This window comes from Canis lupus, chromosome 16 (genome assembly GCF_011100685.1).
Source record: "Canis lupus familiaris isolate Mischka breed German Shepherd chromosome 16, alternate assembly UU_Cfam_GSD_1.0, whole genome shotgun sequence".
In the NCBI taxonomy this organism is placed as follows: domain Eukaryota; kingdom Metazoa; phylum Chordata; class Mammalia; order Carnivora; family Canidae; genus Canis; species Canis lupus.
The window spans coordinates 4446125-4459022 of record NC_049237.1 but is presented as its reverse complement, the minus strand read 5'-3'; positions in this window follow the sequence as shown (position 1 = coordinate 4459022).

Sequence of the window (12898 nt, the reverse complement as noted above, 5' to 3'; positions counted from 1 at the left end):
TTAATATAAACAGAAGCACTAATATGTTAAAATGAAATGTTTTAATAATTTAGATTAATAAAACATTTAGCATCTATGTAGTAAGGATTAATTTATTTAATGTAGAGTCAGCAAGAAATCCAGCTAACTGGAAACACTAGTTTTTCAGAAGAAATATACTTTTTCCTAATTTGTAATTCCCAAAAGAGATCTTTCATTAATTTTTGTTATTTAACTTATTTAATTAATTTTAATGTAATTGTCAAAGCACAGCATAATGGGCTTTTCCTGTTTGTAGAATATACAGAAAATTCATGACATGGCTGCTTCTCATAGAGTTTTTCAGTAAATTTAAGGACTGGTAACTGAAAATTCAGAGAAGTTATTTCTTCATTACATATAAAATAAATAAGCATTATGTATGTGCTTTACTGGAGACCCAGAAAAGAATAATAATGTAGAATTTGATATCCGGTGCTTTCCATATAAACTGAATTTGATATCAGGTGCTTTCCATATTATGTTTTATTCTCCATATAAAATATAGTAAACATAACAGAAACCATAACAATTAAACAGAGAAACAGACTTAAGATTGTCATTTTTAGTGAAATAAGATGGTAAAAGCAATTTCCTGTTGACTCATTTTTCATGAACAAAAGGGATTTTTTTCTAACACCCAAACATAGAAAGTAAATCCTAACATAAAGATTAGCACTTTAATTTTTATAACTTTAAAGTATTTGAATGACACTATATTTTTTTGTTTAGATAATATACGCACATGATTAAAAAAATTAGAATGATCTATACAGGAATACATTGAAAGGTCTGTTCCCACTCCTATATCCAAATGCCCCACTATCTCTTTACTCAACATGTAACATCCTCACTGTTTTTCTATGCAGACTGAGGTAAATATAAAATGCTATACCTTCTTTTCTGCTTTTCTCATCGTTCACAAAAGACAACACTAAACCTTCTGTACCTTGCCTTTTTCAGTTATCATTTCATTGTTTGGTGTGAGTAAAAAAATAGCTTTCTCAGATCTTTTCTCTAGCTGCATGGTGTTCTATGTGGATGTATTATAGTAATGAATATGGTTTATTTCTGATCTTCTATCATAATCAAAGCTATAGCAACTATTTTGTAAACATGTTAAATATTTTTTTACTCACACTGGTGTATCTGAAAGTTGAAGAGTCACAGATGGGACTCTTAGGTCAAAAGATCATTGAATTTGTCATTTTGAGAGCAGCTTCCCCTGTTACTTCCATAGGCATTTACAAAGAAATGATGCATTCTACCAGCATTACAACAGAGCACCTGATTCACTACATGTTGATACTGTCAAATGTATGCAATTTTTCTTCAGACTTGCGAGAAACAGTATCTCAGCTTTGTTTTAATTTTTATTTCTATTATAAGTGAAGTTGAACAGCTTTTCATATATGAGAGCCATGTATTCTGTACTTTTTCTCTGTGATCTTTAAAATTATTTATTTTCTGTATTCTGAATACAAGTCCTTTCAAATATATGTATACATACAAGTAAATATATATACATGTAAATATATATATATCATATATTAATATCTATATATAAAACAAATAGCATTTTTCTACTCTGTGGCTTGTTTATTGTATAACTGAATAATTCTGAGTGGCTGAAGTTTTTCTTCTAAACATGTAGAACACTTCAGAAATCTACAATCCCACCATCCATGTATGAGAATTTTAATTCCTCCACAGCTTCACTAACATTTGTCATAGATTTTTATTCCTTTTTCTTATTTAGCTATTCTGTTGCATATGTACTGATGTCTCATTGTGGGGTTTTGGGGGTTTTTTGGTATTTATGAAATGATTAATAAAATTAACTCTTTCTTTTTATGCTCAGTGACCATTTGGAAATCCTTTATTATGAAGGATTTAGAGCTTTCATCCATTTCTATATGAGGTTGCCTTTTTCTTACTGGTTCGTAATTGTTGTAAAGGGAAAGCCTTTGTCAGATCTAAGTACTGCAAATATCTTCTTCCAGATTATAGCGTGACTTTTCACACTCTTAATACTGTCTTTTGGTCAATATATGTTTTTATAATGAGGCCAAATTTATCAGGGTTTTTTTGCCTATACTGTTAGCATATTTTCTATGCATTGTTTCTAGTATATAGAAATAAAGTGAAATTTGGAATATTGATCTTAGATCCAAAGATCTTAATGAACTGTTAGGTTTTTAATATTTATTGTTATTATAATTATATCCTGAATGATCACATGAGGTATACTGTAACAAAGATTTACTAAATACCTAACATTACATAAGTTAATCAGTCCTCATTTGTCCTAGAATTCACTCTTAGTGTGATGGGATGAAAGCCAGGTCAATTTTTCTGAGGAACTCCATACCCCATAATCAAACAAAAAGGAGAAATGATTTTTTTTCTCCTTACAAAGGCAGTTGTCCCTCTTGAGTTTCCTTCTTACTCTATCCATTTGGTATGTAAATAAAGTGTCTCCAGGTAGCCAGATAGCTCACATCGTCTCAGCTTTTACAATTTAGAGAGGTTTCCAAATTCCAGGCTTCATCTGACACATAAATATGTAATTATACAGGGAGATAGTATTGGAATCTTGCAGCACTGTGAGGCTTCACCTAGGGCCTTTCTCAGGGTGTAACCACTTAGCTCTCTCAGGAAATAAGATGAGTTTTATGATCTTTTGGATCAGAGCAATTCACTAGAAAAATTACTGCAGGCCTGATTATTTTGTTGTGTCAAGAGATTTAGGTGACTAGGACTTATTGCATGAGCAATAAGAAATCTTGATTTTTCTACAAATTCAAGTACAAATTCTAAAGTATTAATTTACTTCTGGAAACAGCTTTTTTAGGAATTCAGTTATGCTCTCTGTGAATAATTTCATTTTAATCTTTTCAATCCTATGTTTTTTATTTATTTTCCTTGCCTTATTGTAACTTATATTTAAAATACAACGTTGAATAAAAATGGTGATAGTGGTCAAAATTTTCCTGATCACAGATAGAAAACTTCCTGGTAGTGTGTTTGAACTATTCTGTATCAATTTGAGAATCTTCTTATTTTGCTAGGTTGCCACAATTTTATTGGCCATTAATGAGTGTTGGAGTTTATAAAACTTTTAAATCAATCCAGGTGAATCTATTTTATTTCTCCCCCTCCTACTCCCCACTTCCTCCTACACTGGATTAAGTCATATAGAATTTTCTCGTTGTGAAAATACTGAAGAGATTCGATTTTTGAAGTAGATGTCACACAATTCATTTTGGGAAAGCAGTGTTCTAAAAAAATTGGGACATTTCATGCAATTTTTCAAGTAATTAGACATAAGTTGCTCACAATATTTTCTTATTAACTATATGATATCTAGGAACAGTAAGGATGTCTTCATTTTCATTCTTGATGTTGCTAAATTATATTTGCTCCTTATTTCTTGCTAAAAGACTTCAATTATAACTTTTAGAGTAAGCTATATTGGGGGCTCCTGGGTGGTTCACTTGGTTGAGTGTCTGACTCTTGATTTCGGCTCAGGTCATGATCTCAGGGTCCTGATGTTGAGCCCTGCATGGGCTCTGGGCTCCATGATCCTTGGGGAGTCTACTTGAGATTGTCTCTCTCCTTCTCTTTTTCTCTCTTCCCACCCCACCCACACCACAGGTGCTCTCTCACTTTTTCTCTCTAAAGATAAATAAACAGGGGACGCCTAGGTGGCTCAGTGGTTGAGCTAGGCCTTCAGCTCAGGGCATGATCCCAGTGTCTGGGGATAGAGGCCCACATCAGGCTCCCTGTGAGGAGCCTGCTTCACCTTCTCCCTATGTCTCTGCCTCTCTCTCTGTGTGTCTCTCAGGAATAAATAAATAAAATTTTTAAAAAAAATAAACAAATCCTGAAAAAAAAGAATAAACTATATTTTCTATTTTGGTTCTTTTATCCTGGAATCTTAAAATAGAAATGTTTTAAAGCTTTTTAAAATTCCTTTTTGGGGATCCCTGGGTGGCTCAGTGGTTTAGCATCTGCCTTTGGCCCAGGGCATGATGCTGGAGTCTCGGGATCGAGTCCCACATCAGGCTCCCTGCATGGAGCCTGCTTCTCCCTCTGCCTGTATCTCTGCCTCTCTCTCTCCCTGTGTCTCTCGTGAATAAATAAATAAAATCTTTAAAAAATAAATAAATAAATTTCCTTTTTAATGTGCATTTTAAAAGTTTATTTTCTTATTTTCCTAGTATTAGCAGCATCCATGAAGTGCAAATCGTTTATTAAGTTGTGATTTATTTTCCTATTTGACAAACATCTTTTACATTTCTTTTACTCTCCTTTCTTGCCATCTTTCGGACTAGTCAATGTCTTAATATTCTATTTTTCTCCTCTATTAACTTGACATTATATATCTCATAATATTCTTTGAGAGGCTTCCTGGAGATTAGAACATTTATCTTTGACTTCTTAAAATCTAATATGAATTACTACATTTGGCACAACTTCCAGTACTTCCTGATGACACTAGGACTTAGAAAACGATTCAGTTTTTCCCTTTTATGGAGTAACTGCATTTTTTAGTGTTCCATTTTATGTTCACTAATGGAAATTTAACTACTTTTTTTCTTTGTTGCTCCAGGGTTAAAATAAATATCTTTAATAATTTGTTACAGTCTCACTCCAAATTATATCACTTTATATAAAGTTAAACTCTTATAATAATTGTTTCATGATTCCTACTTCCTGTCCTTTATACTGATTTTATAATACGAAGATATTCTCCATATGCTATAATTGTTACATTTCAAACATTTTGCTTTAAATTGCAAATTTTCTTAAGAAATTTTTGTGTGAGGGCAGCCCTGGTGGCTCAGAGGTTTAGCACCACCTTTGGCCCAGGGCATGGTCCTGGAGACCCAGGATCGAGTCCTGCATCAGGCTCCCTGCATGGAGCTTGCTTTTCCCTCTGCCTGTGTCTCTGCCTCTCTCTTTCTGTGTCTCTCATGAATAGATAAATAAAATCTTTTTTTTTTTTTTAAGAAGTTTTTGTGGGAAAAGTTATTGACCACATTTGTCACTTTTCATACTTTTTTTTTTTTTTTTTTCCAGGAATGAAGTTTTTTTTTTCCAATGCCTTTCTTCTAACTGTAGGTCTACTGCTGATAAATTCTTTGAGTTTTCTATGTCTAAAAAAGCCTTAATTTTATGCTTACTTGTGAAGGGTATTTTTCCTGGATAAACTATGAGGTTTTTGTTTTTTTTTGTTTTTGTTTTTGTTTTCTTTCAGTATAAAATTGTTCTATTATTTTCTGGAATTTTTTTTTTTTTTTTTTTTTTTTTTTTTTTATTCTGAAGAGTAGTCTCAGGTGTTTCTTTTTTCCTCAGATGAAATGAAACTTTTTTTTCTCCTGCTGTTTAGATGTCCTCTTTATCACTGGTTTTCCTAATATACTTATTTCATGCCTTGGTGTGTCTTCCTTTGTACCTATTTTGCTTACGTATCCTTATCTTTCTTACCTTTCTTGAATCTATGGAATGATAGCTTTAAACTATGTTTGTGTATTTTTAAGCTATAGACTTTCCATTGTATCATTTCCATATGGAGTTTATCTCTTTCATCACTATGCTCATGTTTTCCTTTAACATCTTACTGCTCTTTGTAATAGATGTGTTGAAGTCATTGTTTGCTAATTCCACCATCTCTGCCATTTCTGAGTATGTTTTATTGACTGATTCTCTGACTCATGAGATCCATTTTCCTGCTTCACATATTTTGTGATATTTGTTATTATATTGCCTATTAGGAAAGTTATGTCATTGAATATTGGGATTTTGTTGTTGAGTTGGAAAAATTATGTGTTTCTCCTTTACTTCACATTACTATAATAATTCACTTCTGGAAAAAAAATAATTCACTTCTGGTTACCAAATGTGTGGGGTTTTCCACACATAGCAAGCAATTCTCAACGCCAGCTGGGTGTCCTACAATTTAACTCATTTCTGACACTACCTGGAAACAGAATCAGGTCCCCAAGATTAGGCTCAGTTGAATAAGAGTGTACCCTCTCCTCACTCTAGATGGCATCCAGATTGTCACCTGGACTTCTGGGTGACCAGCTATGAACTGGGTTCCCACAACCTCCTCTTTGGGTTTGATAATTTGCTAGACTGGCTTATAGAATTCAGAGAAACAATTACATTTACCAGTTATTACATAATAAAGGGTAAGATAATGAATACAGATAGACACATATAAAGATACAGAGGGATAAGGTCCAGAAAAGTCCCAAGTGTGGGAGAATGTGGCCCATGGAGTTGGAATCTGCCATCCTTCCAGCATATAAATGTGTCCACTCATCAGGAAGCTCTCCTAATCCTGTGCTTTTGAGATTTTATGGAGGCTTCATAGAGTAGGCATGATCAGTCATTAATTCAGTCTCTAACCCCTCTCCTTTTCCCAGAGGATGGAGGCAGGACTTAAGGTTCTAAGCTTCTAGCTATGGTGTGATCTTTCTTATGACCAACACCAATCTTAAAGCTATTCAGGAGCCCATCAAGAGTTGCTTCATCAGAATAAAACAGACACCTATTACCTAGGAAATTCAAAAGTAACAGGAACATTGTGTATCAGGAACTGGCACCGAAGACTAAATAATAGAACAAAAAATTCTCTTTGTGCTCTTAACACTTAGGAAATCACAAGGTTTTAGGAGCTCTGTCACCAGAAATGGAGGCAGAGACCAATACCTATATATTTCTATTGTTGTTTATGGAAGTTGTCTTTTTTAAATTTGTAAAACTCAGATTGGCAGTTAAGCTGCTTACTAGTGGGTCAGCTTTATATTTTCCAGGCTTTTTATTAGTTTTGTTTTTAAAGTTATGAGGAGTTTGAAGTTGCTTTTACATTAGGGCTTATTTAACCATACTACTATCAAATAAAAAGAAAGAAACAGTAAGAGACTGTATTCAAAAAGAATAATGCAGTAGGAAGAGCACTCTTACCTCAGGATCTGTAAGCAGCAGAAAATAAAAGAGAGAAAGTATTTTATTTCATAAAGGAGGACTGCACTAATTTTCTAGAGCTGCCATAAAGAATTATCACGCACTTGGTTGCTTAAAACAAGAGAACTTTATTCTCAAAGTTTTAGAGGTCAAAAGTTAGAAATCCAGGTGTCAGCAGGTTTGTGCTCCCTCTTGAAGGCTCTAAAAGAGAATCTTCCTTTTCTCTTCCAGCTTCTGGTAACTGCAGACATTCTTTGGCTTGAGTTGCATTAATCCAATCTCTGCCCTCAGCTTACATGGCTTTCTCCTCCTCATTGTGTCTTCTCTTTTGTCTTTTATGAGAACACTTGTCACTAGATTTAGGGTGCAACTGGATAATGAGGAAGGATTTTTTTACTTTTTTTTTTTAAAAGATTTTATTTATTTATTCATGAGAGAGAGAGAGAAAGAGAGATGCAGAGACACAGGCAGAGGGAGAAGCAGGCTACATACAGGGAGCCTGACGTGAGACTCAATCGCAGGTCTCCAGGATCAGGCTGAAGGCTGCGCTTAACTGCTGAGCCACCGGAGCTGCCCATGAGGATGAATTTATCTCAAGATCCTTAGTTTAATTACACCTGCAAAGACCCTTTTTCAAAATAAGGTAGCCCTCACAGATTCTGGGGGTTAATCATGGACTTAAATTTTTGGAAGGGGTAACATTCAGCCCATTACAAGGAGTTAGCAAGGCTAAGAGAACTGAGACAAACAACGACGAGTGAGCAGAGAGTATTATTGAAGCAGATCTACAGAAATTGTTCTTTGCAGTCAGCCAATTTCCAAAATGATCTGATAAGGGGAGATGTTCTGCATGCTAGTCCTTGGTTAAATTTGCAGGTGAACCAAAGTTCAGAGGCCTGTGGGAGGAAGTTAGGTAAAGGCAAGTCAATGGGTAAATTATGGGCAATTGTGAGAACTTGGTGACTACTATAATCTAGCATTTCTGGAGTCTCAAGCTGAATGCTCTTGGTGTTCAGTATGGTTTTTCCAATTTGCCTAGTAAGAACTTAACTATCTCCTGGTCTTGTGTGAGTTCTGGGAATTGATTTTTTACATCTCTTGTAAAGCTTATTATTCAGTAACACACTCAAGGGGAGCCTTCTGTAGATTTTTCGATCTCTTTTTCTGTATGACTCGTTTTTGCACAATAATCTTTCCCATCAATTCTAGACACTTTGTCCTCCTTGAATTTGGAGGTTGGGCTCCTCAACTCTGTCAGAACATCATGCTTGCTTTTTCCCCTCTTCCTGTGCTGTAGTGTGAAAGTGCCTCTAGGTAGAAATCCAATAATTGTAAGCCTCACCTCATTTTTTTTTTTAAGTATCATGGATCAAAATCATGCATGCAATGCCTCTTGTCTGATGTTTTACACAGTTTTACCATAAAACTTCCCAGTTGTTGAATTGTTTACAGTGAGTGAGCAAGTTCTGCAGTAGTTACCCCATCATGGCAGGAGGAGAAGCCCCCACAGCAGGGTAATTTTTAATTGGAACTTTCCATAGTTTCTTCACTGAAATAATTTTTACTTCATTATACCCAGTACTTTGTTCATGCTGTTGCCTTTTCTAATAGACTAGTTTTTAAAATTTATCTGTACCTTTCAGAAGCCTTGGCAAGCATGTGATTTCAGTAGCAGAATTATTTCATTGCCATCGTGATTAAAGTCTTCCACTGCCTCTTCTACTGGGTAGAACAATCAGGGACTTAGATTCAGTAGAATTGTAATGGCAAATATTCAACTATAAACATGAGGGAACAATGAAATGTGAAAGAAATGGAGGCATTATATATTGACTATTGCTTTTATAAATTTTTTTATAAAAATGAAGGAGAGTGGTACATTCTGATGAGATACCAGAAATAACAAGATTGAAGAAAAATGGTTTTGTTTGAGGTAAGAGGACATTTATATGCTTTCAGTTTGAGAGAATAAATCATTTGGAAGAAAGATAGAGTGTGAAGAAAAATATTTGACAGAAAAGAACCTGGCAGAGTTAGAAAAAAGATGGAATTAGGGGAATAGAGGTTATGGGTAGAATTTGCTTTGAAAGGAATAGGGACAGTGTTTTATCTAACTCAAGAGAAAGAAACACAGAAAAAGAAATATTTGTTATCAAGATCTTATTATGTGTCAGACATGCATGCTAATTCATTCAATGCTTATGGGACAAACTAGGTAAACATTATTATTCCTATTTCAAAAATGAGAAATTGAGATTTGAGAGTTTAAATAACTTGCACGTTCTCTGCCAGCAGGCAGTGTGAGCCTTTTACAGCAAGAATATATACAGGTCATTTCTACTCAGTATCTCTAGTGATTTCCCATCCTAGGCAATGTGCTGTGGCTTACAAGGCCCACGTGATCTGTCTCCCACATACCAGTCTGAACTACTCTCCTGCCTCTTTTGCATGACACATACTGCTTCAGCCACTTGAACCTTAACTTTTGTCTCCTCTCTGAACTCCCAGTGCTCACTCCCATTCCAGAGCCTTTGCACTAGTGTTCCCCCTACTAGGAATTACTATTAGCTTTCTTATTCTATTACCTCAGCCATACCTCTGTTCAAATATTGTCTCTTCGGAGAGGGTCTTTCTGTCCAATCTATTAAATATTATACTTCTATTTTACCATGCTACTTCACTCTTTATATGTCTGTAGCTGCCCATGTAATGGGTTTGTTTAATCTGTCATATCCACTAGAATGTATATTCCGTAGGGAAGGCACTTGGTTTGGTTTTGGCTACTAAAGTAGCCCCAGAGATTAGAAAGTTTCCTGACACAGATGAGCTGCTTAATGAAAATGTACTGGATGGATAAATAAATGAAAGAAGAGCCATACAGCTAACAAATCACAAAACCTCTAATTCCAAAATTCTTTTTCTTTTTCTTCCTGATAAATAAGGGAAGGCAAGGATTATCATATCATGTGGTCTTAAGGTTTTAATAGATAGCAAAGTCAGGAAGAGTATTTTCCTCATGGAAGCAGAAGAAGGCAGATCCTAAAATCTTTTTATTATTCTTTTTTTTTACAGTTGTGATAGTCACAGTAAAAGCTAAGCTTGGTTGAAGTTCTCATACAGTGTGACCTTTAAAATGATACTTAATAGATACTCAAGAAAATGTTAGCTTTAGGACTGGAAAAAATAAAGAACAGGATCCAGTCCTCCAAATATAAAAGCTGTATCTTAAATTAATGTTATGTAAAATATAAAAATTTATTTAGAATTTAATTAAAAACAAAGCTTTTGCTTCAATAAACTTATTTTCTAGTGTGGTTAACCTGTGGCACTCTGAAGTCGATTTAGATTGCTTTATCTTTTATTTCAGACATTTCTCTACACAGGGAGATACTGCTTTGCAGCAGAATGCATTTTCCTAAATAGTATTTATTACATTATTTGAGGGTTTATAGAGGACAGATCAGGGTTGACGAATAGAGGAACTGGACGAGATTATACATCTGAAGAAATCAATAAATGCATAAACAAAATCACCTTTAGAAAATAAGCAGTTTCTTTGAACACTTCACTGCTTAATTTACATTACAGCTTTTGTATGATGGAGTTTACCTTGTGGCACCAATTGTTTCAATAATCTTTTCTACTCCAGAAAAGAACAAAGAATTTGCTTAGCAGATGAAATAAAATTGTTTTACTTTTCATGTGCTTTGAGTTTTTTTGAATTTGGGTGTTATTGATTATGGTGGATAAACATTGAGTCACAAAGCAGTTTATACATGAGCACGGTAATTCTTCATCCTGTTTATTGAGGGCAGGTTTGAAATTGAAATGCCATACGCCATTATGAGGAACCAGTAGTTTATGCATGAAGGCAGCCTAGAATAGTTTGCTGGAATTAATGTCATGGAAACTCTTGGAAAAGCAAATGAAACTCTGAAGTTATTTGTAATTTTTCTACTTATTGTTATTCTATATCCATTTTAAATATTGATTTTTAAAATTTAAACAGGCATAATCATAAATATGGTAATATTAGATTAATGATAATTCCTGTTATTTCATTATTTCATAAATTTAGCAAGCTAGACTAAAGCTAATGCTCTATCTTTCTATTGACTTCTTGGGTTCATAAAAGCCATATTCACATAGTCGTATAATCAGCATAAATATCAGGAAAAGTTAAGTGAATCAGAAGTGAACTGAAGTCAATGTGATTTGATGTAAATTTTCTTTTGAAGTTTCAAAGAGTTCTTGATTTTACCTGGCCTAGGTTACCAAAAAAGCTAATAATATGTTTCTCTGTGCATAGGAGAATTTATATACATATGTATGTATAAAACACCAAACTGCAGGAAAAACTATTGTTTCTAAATAATGTTCTTGCTTCAAGTAAATGACTATATAAAATTGAGAATAAGGAAAGGGTGATTATGTTAATTAATATTAAGCTGAAAAAGAATCTTGGGTATTTAATAATTTCATTTGAGAAATACAAATTGTTGAAATACAAATGCTTGTTTTCAGGTGTTAAGGTCAAATTTGTCTTCCTTACTATTAGTAATCCTTTATTCCATCCGTACTGAAGAAGAATTTCTGAAATATGAACTCAACTTGTGCATGAATTGACTCTGACATTATACCAATATTCTAAAAGCTTAATCAGATCATAAGTGGTAAATTATAGATATAAGCTTAATTAATAAACCCTGGGATAAGAGGAGACCTGGGGTATAACCACCTTTTTTTTATTTTACTTTTTATTTTTAAGAATTATTTATTTTTTAATTTGAAGTATAGTTGACATATAGCATTATGTTAGTTTCAGGTATATAACATAATGATTCAGCAGTTATATGTATTATGAAATGCTCACCATGATAAATGTATATAACATTTAAAAAATTTTAATTCCCTTTTCAAGAGCTTAGAAAAAGTACCAAGTTTATCTAGTTACCTTGTTTGAAAAATGCATACAATAATATTTTTCCATTTCACTGAGATTTTTCAGAGCATCAGATGAACTTTTTCAAAAACTATAAGTGACTGATGAATCTTAGAATGAGGAGAGAGCTGGAGAAATGCCAGTAGTGTGTGTAGCTACGGAGATACTATTTCAGTGCCAGGAAAGAGATCTGTGGTAGAGTAATTGAAAGAGAACATGGTAGAAGGAGAAGTTCTAGAATACCAACTGTAACCCATGAGTAGAAAGCATGAACCTGAAAAGCTAAAAGAAAAATAAATTTATTTAGTCAGGATGGAGAGAAAGAAGAAAACAGGAATGGGATAATTGTGAATAAATAAAAGAAAGAAGATTGTTATTCTGAGCATCACTGATGATGGTAGAAGAGGAAAATAGAAAACAATATTGGCAACATTTATGAGCATCCAGGGGTCTGAGAGTAGTCTTGTGAAAGAACTATGGTAGGGCCTGTCACCATGATAAGCTTTATTTTGCATAGTTCAGGACACATTTGGCTTCTGTGAATCTCAAGTTGATTCAGTGTTAGTAATATCTTGAATATATCCCAACACAGTAGCAATTAAGATATATAAGTGGGCTGATAGACACTAGAGTAAATCAAGGTGGTAGAAGATGGTATCAGGAGAAAAAATGGTCAAACCTAAATCTGTATTTTGTGATAGATAGAGCCCTAAGGGCAGAGCAGGGGCAAAAATTATTTTTTGACCTGAGTCTAGCATGGGTTATCTACTATTTTGGGTTAACACCTTAATCTCGCTGAACCTCAGTCTTGCCATGTCTAAAATGGGATCATGCTTTAGATGCTCTTCAAAGACAAAACAAAACAAAACAGATGATGTTTAGAAAAGACTTTGTAATATATGAAACCCTAAATGCATGTAAAATGACATAACTTTTCCTTTAGGAATTTTTGATGCTTCT